Source organism: Peromyscus maniculatus, chromosome 22, assembly GCF_049852395.1.
Source record: "Peromyscus maniculatus bairdii isolate BWxNUB_F1_BW_parent chromosome 22, HU_Pman_BW_mat_3.1, whole genome shotgun sequence".
NCBI classification, from domain to species: Eukaryota; Metazoa; Chordata; class Mammalia; order Rodentia; family Cricetidae; genus Peromyscus; species Peromyscus maniculatus.
This window is the reverse complement of record NC_134873.1, coordinates 38,205,441-38,215,884: the sequence shown is the minus strand read 5'-3', so window position 1 is coordinate 38,215,884 and position 10,444 is coordinate 38,205,441. Positions and strand designations below refer to the sequence as shown.

Here is a 10,444-nt window from a genome sequence, read left to right as displayed (position 1 = left end):
CCTCTGTTTGTGTCTTCTTTATTTTTTCTATTTCCCTTTTCAGGTCTTGGACTGTTTCCTTTATTTGTTTCATTGCTTTTTCATTATTTTCTTTCAGTGCTTTATTGTTTTCTTCCAGGACTTTATTGTTTTCTTCCAGGACTTTATTGTTTTCTTCTAATTTGTTTGCCCTTTCCTCTAGTTGTTTACAGCGTTCTTCCCGTTTTTTTGTCTTTTCCTCTACACAAGCCTCTACCTTCTTCATGATGTTATTCATAAGGCTGTTTTCTTCTGCTTCTTCCAATTTTTGATGTTCAGGTCTAGATGTTGGAGGCGGGCTAGGTTCTGGTGATGCTGTATTGCTCTTCATGCTTGTTATCCTTGTGTAGGGACCATGCTAATCTTCTCTGTATTGTTCTAATTTTAGTATATGTGCTGCCGAAGCGAGCACCCTACCTGCTGTTTTACTGAGAAGACCACACAAAACTGCTTCAGTTGTTCTCAAAGGGAAAGCAACAGTAAATGATCAGTAAAGGGAGCAGGACTGTGAAGGGGGAGACACTACATAAAAATTTCTGTCAGATTTTGGAGTTTTTGAGACAAGGTCTCTCACACTGTGGCCCTGACTGTCCTAGAACTGGCTTTGTAGACCAGGTTGGCCTTGCACTCATAGTGATCTTCCTGTCTTTGCTTCCTGAGTGCTGGGATGTGTACCACCATGCCCAACTGTATATATTCTCACAGTAGGAACTTTAGACAAAGATAGTTTTATGTTAAAATATCAAGAATTTTATTACTCTTCTTAACTCACAATAACAAAGTAAAATTCATTTCATGTGCCTGGATGAACTTTAGACAAAATGGATAAAATAAACCAGAAAAATGTAGACAAAGATAAAATTCACTTTTCATAACACTAAAATCATGTCCTAAGATGTAAAACATTTGTCTTTACTCTAAAATAAATCTAAGAATAAAAAGGCATGGCCAGTCTCGGCTGTGGTGCTCTGGAATGAGGAAAACAACATTAAAATCATGCCCTAAAATGCAAAGTGTTGGTCTTTACTCTAAAATAAATCTACAGATAAAAATGCACGGACAGGGACAGGGCCGGGCGGTGGTGGCTCACGCCTTTAATCCCAGCACTCGGGAGGCAGAGGCAGGCGGATCTCTGTTAGTTCAAGGCCAGCCTGGGCTACCAAGTTCCAGGAAAGGCGCAAAGCTACACAAGAGAAACCCTGCCTTGAAAAACCAAAAAAAAAAAAAAAAAAAAAAAAAGCATGGCCAGTCTCAGTCACAGTGTTCTGGAATGAGGAAAACGCACCTTATGTGGTCTCATGTCAGCTTTGGGGCCATCTTGTCCAAGAGGGTGTGGGCACTTTAGTGAACACGAAAGCCAACTGTATTAGTTAGTTTTCTCATTAAAATGATTGAATATCTGACAAGAAGCAACTGAAGGAAGGAAGGGCGTTTGAGATGATACACAGCCATGATGTCAGGGAGAGTATGGACCTCATCAGTACCCTGAGGCAGCATCACATTCACAGCCAGGAAGCAGAGAGTATTGGATGCTATTACTCAGGCTATTACTTCCTCCTTTTACTCAGTCCAGAACCCCAGCCCACCAATTGGTGCTGCCACATTTAGTGTGAATCTTACACCTTTAACTAAACATTTTTTGAAAACACTCTTATAGACACATTCAAAGGTGTGGTTCCATGGCGATCCTAAATCTCAAGTTGGTGATTGAGATCAATCATCATACCAACACAATGAAATATCATGAATATAATGAAATGTATAAGTACACTGTTGGAAGTAACAGCAGAGCATAACCAGAAAACTTGATATAAAATTGATACATTGATATATACTTCTTTACATCACCAATGTAAAGCATGAAATGTACATCAAAATATAATTTTAATATATTTTGTTATATGAACAAAGATGTTTTCTGAAAATCAATTTGTCAAAGGATGAGAAAATTGTACTGAGAATATTGATAGTGTTTACTTTCAGTGAATATAAAATTATATTGTAATGTAGTAGAGTCAGCTAAATAAAAAGAAAACTATATGGTGGATAAAGTGAGTGAACTCATTTCAATAAAAATTATAACAAGATATTTATAGTATTTGACAAAGTAATTATCGAAATCTATAGAAAATCAATGCCCCCCAAAGCCAGGGCTATGAACAGCAAGGACTAAGGTAGAAATCACATAGAAGGTAAGATCCACTTAGGCAAGTAATAAATAGGAAAAGAAACTAAGCTTTAGCGTCTAGATTACAGCATATGGGAAGAGAGTCATAAGCCCAGGCACCAACAGAAGCTCTTAAGTAGTAAACATGATTTAGAGCCAGAGCCAGTGAGGGCTGGGGATGGGGAGCTTCTAAAAAAGAATAACAGTTTCACACCAAGAATATATTTATGACTTTAGGAAATAGAATTCTGAAAGCAAAATATCATTGGCCGTATTGAATTACAGTACATTAAGTATAGAGTTCTTTTAATCTAGTATACAAAGGAAAAGCAAAACAACAACTAAACAAATATTTGTCACCTGCATAACTGGGAAAGGATCAATGAAAAGAATATTCTGTGGACTGTCCTAGAGAAAAGCTACAACTGTGCTGAAGCTTCTAAAAGGTTGATTGACTGGTTAGGACATTCTGATTTTGGAAAGTTGGAATGATGCAAATCCACAGCCAATTATTTTGGGTCATTTTTATTCCCTTTAATATCCACTTGTCCCTTTTGTGTCTGCTACTATCAAATTAAATCCTTTGGGATTCATCAACTTAATAGATTATTAGCTTCGAACAACCTAAAAGCTAAAACTGTCATGAGATAACACCTGAAACCTGTAACACAGATTTATCTGCCAGTAACCTAAAGTTTCTACCAATGCATTTTCAAAGTGCCTTGATTTATGATTTCCTTTTATTATGTAGCTATAAAAACTTCATAAAACCTTTTACACATTGGAATATGTTATTTAGAGTAACCTGAATCCATGTTCCTGGGCCACTCATATTTGGATCCAGAATAAATCACCTCTTCCTCTGAGGTGAGAGCTGTGTTTTACAAATTATGAAAAACTGCAAGTCAAGGTGAAAAAAGATCTAGAGAGCCACACAGGGCACAGCCAAATTCAGAACATGTGCATTTGTCAAGTTCTAGTAGTAGACATATGAGTAGGGGGGCATGTACCCTGGTATTTCTGGTGCAACGTCTTTTCCACAGGGCAGCATGAGGTGAGTATGAGATCCGACAATGCTGAAGGACCCCTTTTTTCAACTTCACTCCTGCACTGTCCCTCTAATATCTACTCCCATGCACAAGAATGCTCCAGCAGCATTGCTATTTACATAAAATCTTAAGGCTCAGATTGATTAACAACTGAAAACCTAGCCATACATTGATCTTATGGTATGATGCAGCCTCCAATAGAAATAAGCTCTGTTCAAAACCAGCACTGAATGGAAAGGCCTGAATGATGCTTTCATACTTCATCTGACCATTCAAAAGAGGAAAATGGCAAGGGATATTGTGCCATAGTATGAACCAAAGAAGAAGGGAAGATATGTAGAAGGGAAGTTTGATGGAATGAGTTCCCTGTGATGCCTCTATTCAAAGTATCATCTGAAGTGAATGAAAGCATTGGAGACCCTGGCATTTGATGTCATCATTAGATTATTTATGTAATTCACATAACAATTACATTCTCTAGTTAACTGGTCATGATTTCTTTTCACAGTATATGTGTGGTGTCCATTTGTAAATGAAATTTGATAGCCTGGACACCTAATACCATTTTTGTCAAATAAGAAGCTCAGAAAAATACAAGCACCATGAAACCATGCACCCTATAACATTTGTACTCAGTTGAAATCACCAGAATTGTAAACAATGAAATGACTAATCTGTTGCCCTTTGGTAGCCATTAAACTGGAAACTCATCTAAGCCTCCTTACTGGACAATGGCACATGAGGCACTAATTGAAGGACAAAGTCCCACTTGCTTCCTGTGGCAGCCTGTGCTTCAGCTGAGCTGGCCAGGTGAGTCTGCAGGAACAGTCAGAACAAGACTGCTCTGGAGTCTTTTAGGAAGATGTGATTTTATCCAAAAAGTAGCATTGTTCTCCAATGAGAATGCAAATGTTCATCTGACTTGTAGACACTGAATATTAGGGGATTGCTACATGGTAATCTTTAAAGTAGCATTCTTTTTATAGTGCTTAAAATCCACAATTTCTCAAAATTTTTTACCCAATGTCTTCTACACGTTGCCCTTGCCTGAGGCAGGCTCTTTTTATCTTATCTTTATAGGACACAATTCCATGTATGGGCCAGCTTCTTTCATAGCCCATATATTGCTTATTCTGCTTTTGCATTTCCTTTATTTTTTTCTCCCAAAGTCTCACAGCATTTATCTTTTTTACCTGACTATTTCTGATTCACTGTTTACTTTCATATGACTCAAGTCCCTATTGTATATGGCTAAGTCTGCTTTAGAATAAAAGCCTGTTGTGAGAGGATAAAGAAAAAAAGAAATCATTAGAAAAAAGACTCTTAAAGGAACACCACATATTGTCAGACATGAATGTTAAAAAAAGCTCCAATGTGTATGTTTAGAACATGCAATATTTCAACTGAGAAATGCAGTTTATAAAATCATGTAAGTGCAATCACAGAAGAGAAAAGTTCCATTTCTAAACATAAGTATGGGTTTCATGGTTCTTAGAGGGGGGGGTCCATCTCATGAAGATAATATTAAATATGAGAAGTTGAAGTCACAGCCATCTCCAGCTGAATCTTTCAAACACACCATTCCTGTTTCATTTGATTTCCCTTATTGTTGATATGTTTGCCCTTTGCCATGCTTTCCACATAACTATTTTAATTGTCCTTCAAATGTTTTAGCATTTGAATTAATCAACAAATTTCTTTTTTGAGGGGAGTTGTTTATTATTCATCTTTCTCACTTCTCTCTACCTGCTGTTGTCCGTGGATTCCCGTGTCTGTGCTTAGTCTCTGTTTTCTCTGATTATTGTTTTCTAATTCATAAAGTCACATTTGTATCTTCTTGGAAGGTTATAGGGGTGTTTGAACCATCTGCAGAAGACTCAGAAAACCTCCCAGGCTAATCTCTGCATGGACCCTGAGTTTGTGTCCTGTGGCTGCTACTATGACTTTATGGTACTCTGGCCACTTATAATGAAGGCGCTACACAGAAAGCAGGCTTTCCAAGTAAAGTTTTATGGAGTGTCACTCACAGTTTGATCCTTAGTATAATTAAAGTGATCTGACTCATATTAAATGTGAAATGCAATATAAGGTGAAATCCATTTTACCTAGAGTTTGCAGAGATGTCTTGAGGAAGAACACCATACCCTCTATATCTAAATGTGCTCCAACACATTTGCTGAACCCTCTATGCTAACTTATTTGGGCTCATCAAGTTAGTATAAATAGGATTCTTCCTGGTCCTCTCCAGAGGAGACAATGACAATTCTACCCATCACTTTATGGCCTGCAAAAGATGAGACAACACACCCGTTTCTTAGAAATGGTATGCTTGTCCTTCACAACCCAGAGAGGTCATGAAATCAAAGGAGCTTAGTTTTCTTATCAGTATAATGTATTATCATACTGTTATTGCAAAATTTAGAGGCAGTGAACATCAAGCACTAGTTCCAATCAACCACCAGTGGTGTGTGTTTGGTTGGAGGAGACTTCACTGCTGCTTTGTAACAGTTGTCTGTGTGGTAGGGAAAGGCATTCTCTCTGTGCTTCCACATCAAATGCAGGTTTCACACCAGAGAAGCCATGACAAAACAGTTGGAAGTCCTGCAGCAGCTTTCCTTCAAATGGGCACAGACTCCACATTAGGCATGAGCTAGTTCCTCACACAGTCCTCTCACATCATCTCATGTGTGACCAGCCTCATCATTCCTGAGTCTAACTTTACTTGTTGATTTACTTAGTTAAACTGAGCATTCTGAGCCTGGGTCACACCATCTAACATATATCTGGTTTCCCAGAAGGCTTTCCCCTGACATGCCAGACAATAAGTTCGTGTATGAAGTACCTTCATCTTTGGGAACTTATTTGTGAAAAATGTTCTGAAGGCTACTAGCAGGAGCCCATGCAGCTTGCTTCAATGTAGTGGATGGCTTGTCTCACTGGATAGGGACTGACACTCTGCATGAAGAGGCAGCAAACACCTATCCTGTTGCACCAAGTGGTCAAGAAGGACTCTGACACATTGCTCAGACACTGGAAAATCTACAACTTCTACCTCTCCCCATTGGGGACCAATACATGCCTGAAAATCTCTGTGGTACAAACACACACCCTATACCACCACTACTTCCTCCTCATCTCCAGGAATAATAGGGGTAACTAGCACCTCTTCAGTAAATGTTAAATTACCCAGCTATGAACAGCTCTGATCCAAGGATGCAACTTTCTACACTCATTACTACCAGTTCTTCCTGTGGGATGGAGGCTTTAAAAAATGTAGTTTTATTTGAAATTGAATTACGCCACTTTCCATCCCTCTTTTCCCCTCTCAGGGCCTTCCCAGTTATGCTTCTTTGAACCATCCCCTGCTCCTGCATTCTCAAGCTGATAACCTTTTTCTTTTATTACTGTTGTTACATACATGTGTGTATATGTATGCTTGAACATACAACTTGTTGAGACTGTTTTTGTTGTTTGTATGTATATGGTTTCAAGTCTGACAACTCTGCATTGGATAACCAACAAAGGGTGCTCACCCCTGGGAGAGGCTACCTTTCCTTCTTCCAGCAGTCATTAGTTGCCACAAAATTTCCCCTTCCATGTTAACATGTCCATTGGCATTGCAACTGTTCCGGTCTTCTTTATGCAGCCATTTCTAGGACAGACAGTTTCATAGCAGACTTCCTGGTATTCTGGATCTTTTAATCTTCCCCTGCCCACTTTCACATTGTTCCCTAGGTAATAGATGCAGGAGGTGTGGCAGAGGTTATCTGTTAGGGCTTGGCTCTCTGTGATCTGTGGATCTAGACATTGTGTCCCCCTGCTCCCCAAAAGGACTGGGATCCATATCTCCCCTCTCTCTCATGCACCTCCATGCATGCAATCTTGAATGCATACATATTGAGGAGAAAAGTGTTACAATTTACTTCAAAAGCACACCCAGAGACACACTTTGAGAATTCCAGTTTCTTTTTATCCAGGGGAACCAGCCAACACCTCCCATGTCCGGTTGTATGTGTTTACAGATGTAAAACTGAATGTTTGTTTCATCAGTGTGCAGTTCCATGCTGTCCAGTTAATACTTGCTTGTCAAAGTGGTAGCTTTCAGCTTAATTTGTTACTTCCAGTGACAAAGCACATGCTTTCTTGTTATCCGAGGTTTGGGTAACCTGGTTGGCTGTTTCCTCTGTGTCTGCTTCGCCACCCAAGGAGGCTCCAACGTTACCATGTGCATTCTGCTTCACTTTCTTGCTCAAAGGGGTCATAGATTCCTGGCACAATTGATACAATCATGAAATAGTAAACAGAATCCATTTCAGCACAGGTCTTGACTTCTGAGGTTCCAGCAGATGGTAAGAATATCACAAACTTGTCAGTTTTACCTTGTTTCTCAGCAGTTCCTTCACTGCAATAAGCCTATTCACTAATCATTATTTCCTAGAAATTGTGGGTTTTACTGAGCTTAATGTTTTAACAAGTGTCCTTTATACACAGATTCTGAGATACATGCAACTTTCTTAGAAAAGTAAAGCAAGGGCTCCTCTCTGCTTCCACAAATCCTCCAACATCTGGCAGAGTGTAGTGTTCTGTCTGAGGGCATTTTAGCACTGATCTTGGCACACAAGCATTTCTTGATACAAATTCACTGAGTTACACTGTGACCAACTGGGTCCTGTAGGTGATTCTGTGCAAGTTCTGATGCAAAAGGTGAAACCCAGAGCAATGAAGCCAATAATGACAATGGCAGCAGTGTGGGGTCCCTTGAAAACCTTAGGGCTGAGCCTTTCCAAAAGCAGCTACATCCTAGAGCAGTTGGTTTATGTAAGTAATCAAACTTGTCAAGATTAAGCATAGAGGCATGTAAGTATTTCTTGGCATCATCAATTAGCAACTCTAAAACTGAGTGGTGGTTTTTTTTTTTTTTTTCAGCTCCAAAATGTTTGTGTGACAACAGTTTCACCCACCTTGTTCTGGTGCCACAAGATAGCAAAAGTCTCTCTGGCTATTACATCTATTAAAAAAATCTCGGATGGCCAAACACCCTAATTGTCATGCTAGAAATCTCATCCAATAACTGAGGGAACCGGATACAGAGATCCACAGCCAGGCCCCAGGTGGAGCTCCAGGAGTCCAATTGGCAAGGAAGAAAAAGGTTTGTATGAGTGAGAATTTTTGAGACCAAGATTGAAAAAAGCACAGGGACAAATAGCCAAACTAGTGAAAACATATGAACTATGAACCAAGAGCTGAGGAGCCCCCAACTGGATCAGGCCCTCTGGATCAGTGAGACAGTTAATTAGATTGAACTGTTCTGGAGGCCCCCAGGCAGTGGGACCAGGGCCTGTCCTTAGTGCTGAGCTGGCTGTTTGGAACCTGGGGCTTATGCAGGGACACTTAGCTCAGCCTGGGAGGAGGGGACTGGACCTGCCTGAACTGAATCTACCACATTGAACTCAATCCCCAGGAGAGTCTTTGCTCTGGAGGAGATGGGAATGGGGAGTGTGCTGGGGGGAGGTGGGGGGGGGGGAGAGGAAGGGGGAAGGACAAGGGAATCCATGGCTGATATGTAAAATTAGATTAAATTATAAAATAAAAAAAGAATAACAATAAGAATTAGCTAGAAATCCTAAAAAATCTCAACTATGTTATCTTTTCATTGGCAGAGCATCACTACTTCTCTAGTGACAGACACAGAGTGGCATGTTCAGAAGCTGGAGGATACTCTGTAATTCCCATCAACTCTTAATTGCCATGATTATCACCCTTTGCACTTCAAACATTTCTGTCCCCATCAGATTTGAACACAGATGCCCTCAATAATTTGATGGTTCAATAGACTTGTTATATTTTTAGTCAACTGGCTAAGACTTTCTTTCATCCGGAGTTCAGAAAATGAATAAAAACATGATGCCTATTAAATGTACCCAGAACTCATTGCTCAAGCAGTGAATTCCTGTCAGTTTTCTACTATTTCTTCTGATGTTTCTCAATATGAAATTAAACTAGTAGTTTTGTTTACTGTAGCTCATCCCAAAAGTGAAACATACAATTCCCAAACTTTGTACCCCACAATCTTCTTTTACATATTTGGGGGAAACACATTAATGGGGTGAAATGATCCTAAATTTTCCAGACATCTAAGAGAAGACTAGGGTTGATCCTCTCACCCCAGGGGCGCAAAATTGAACTCTGGTCCTGAGTTACCATGGGTTAATTGCATAATGCACTTTGTTCTTTAGGTGATTTTGTAGACAAGGAGCTCTACATTTACATCTTGAGTGAGGTTTCACTTTAAACAGTGTGCTTATAAGATAAGGATTTTGAGTAATGCTGTTTTACTTTAAATAATAATTAGGGTTTTCTTATAAAAGAACTGTTTGAAGGGGTTTCAAAACCTCCTTAATTTCAGCCTGTCTCTGAGGTAGAGACAATTTTCATAATTTTGTTTTTAAAAGTATAGACCCATCATTTTTCTAAGCACCTTAAGGAACAATTTTCTTTCAAAGGTTGTAGACTCTTTTTTCCTTCTATCATATTTCTCTTCAAAAGGTACTCAGTTTCAAAGAAAAGATAAATATTTCATGTATGCTTTTTAAAAGTCTTCCATGTTTAATACGAGGAGCAGAGAAGCTTTGTTTTCATTGTTGATGCATTTGCTGAATGACATTTGAAAGAGATGTATATATACAATGCACACACGTGTGCACACAAGAACGTGCGCATGCATACACACACACATACACACATATACAGTGTATTCTATTTAAAATCTGAGTGTTTAAGACCTGTCTTTTGGAAATAGTGAATATGATAGAAATAGCAATTGAATTTCAAGCAGAAATCTTCAGTACATGGAAGAGAATAGGAAGCATTATGTTTTGGTCACTTTTCTCTTCCTTTAAAGTCTGTGCCTACTTCTGGAATGCTCTACACCATCATCCAATAGACAGTGCAGACAATAAGACTAGAGAGAGCCAAAATAAGAAACGAACTAAGAACAAGAAAACCACAAGGACTCAATCATGCACGTGGTTTTAATTAATCAAAATATTATCAGTGTAGGTGGAATCAAGGCAAAGGAATAATGTTACTCATTTGTAAGCAGATAATTAGTTTACGTTCAAATGAAAATTGCATCAAAGTTATCAGAAGCCTCCACTTCTCTTGACTCTGCCTCATAAGTAAGACAGCTGACTCTGCAAAAATGCCTGAG

At 39.1% G+C, this 10,444-nt stretch overlaps 1 non-coding gene across 1 annotated transcript; it reads right to left on the bottom strand.

The window, feature by feature from the left end:
• Window positions 1–326: 326 nt before the first annotated feature.
• LOC121825228 (U6 spliceosomal RNA) lies at window positions 327–430 on the bottom strand. Its single transcript, XR_006067357.1, has one exon. It is a non-coding gene; the product is annotated as a U6 spliceosomal RNA (small nuclear RNA).
• Window positions 431–10,444: the final 10,014 nt, after the last annotated feature.